Genomic DNA, 1,091 nt, shown 5'->3' with positions numbered 1-1,091 from the left:
GGATGGTAGGAAGGTAGGATGGAAGGGAAGGAGGAGGGAAAGAGGGAAGGAGAGAAGGTAGGAGAGAAGGAAGGAAGGTAGGAGGGAAGAAAGGGAAGGAGAGAAGTAAAGAAGGCAGGTAAGTAGGTGAGAAAAAGGGAAGGGGTCAAGGAAACGATGAAGAAAGCAAAGTGGGAAGGAAAGATCAAAGGAAAAAAACGAACGAGGGAAGGAGGTACAGATAAAAGGAAGGAAGGCTGGAGGGAAGGAAGGAGGGAAGGAGAGAAAGGGAGCGAGATAAAGGGGAGGGAGGGAGGGAGGGAGGAAAAAGGGAAAGTAGTGTATGGAAGTATGAGAAGGAGCTAGATAGATAAGGGAGGAAAGTAGAAAGCATAACAAAGGGAAGGGGAAAGGAGAGGAAGAGAAGGGAAGAGGAGAAACAGAGAAGAAAGACAAACAGTGAACAAAGAGAAAATGCAATCAAGCGTACGTTTGCCTGTGCAATCAACACGTCAGCGCATTCAAACGTGCACCAAGAACCGTCGCGCAGTACTTAACGACAAGAACGGAGCCAAGCGAGGGAAAAACATCATCGCAAAGACACGTAAAGGAAACACGATACGACGGTAAGCCTCGAGTCTGCGGTCAGTTTATAATAGAAACCAGACATATGATGACAGAACTTCTTCCCCAGTGTTCATGACGAGGCAAAAAAAAGAAAGAGAAAATCCTAGTAGTATCATTAACAATCATAAAAAAGAAAACAGATAAGATTAAGATGGTCTGCATAATCTATTTAGGCCTAATCGAGATAGGCAGTACAAGAAGTTAGGCCTACATTCTAAATCAGTTAAAACCCGTAAACAAATCCTTGGAATGTACTGAAGACAACAGAAACACCCTAACAAATACACATTTTCACAAGCAATAACAAAAGCTCCAGAAGAGAGAGAGAGATGGCATTCTTGCCTTTGTTTGCAAATGCAAGCATTGTTTCAAGGGAAAAGTGTAAGCAAGGAAGAAAAGAATTTCAGAGACGTGACGATTCATCATAACTTCGCGGAATACTGGAGACCTGCGAAGTCCGAGCTTCCTCTGCACTTCCATGACCT

The sequence above is a fragment of the Penaeus monodon genome, chromosome 22, assembly GCF_015228065.2.
Source record: "Penaeus monodon isolate SGIC_2016 chromosome 22, NSTDA_Pmon_1, whole genome shotgun sequence".
In the NCBI taxonomy this organism is placed as follows: domain Eukaryota; kingdom Metazoa; phylum Arthropoda; class Malacostraca; order Decapoda; family Penaeidae; genus Penaeus; species Penaeus monodon.
Note: the sequence above shows the minus strand (reverse complement) of the source record.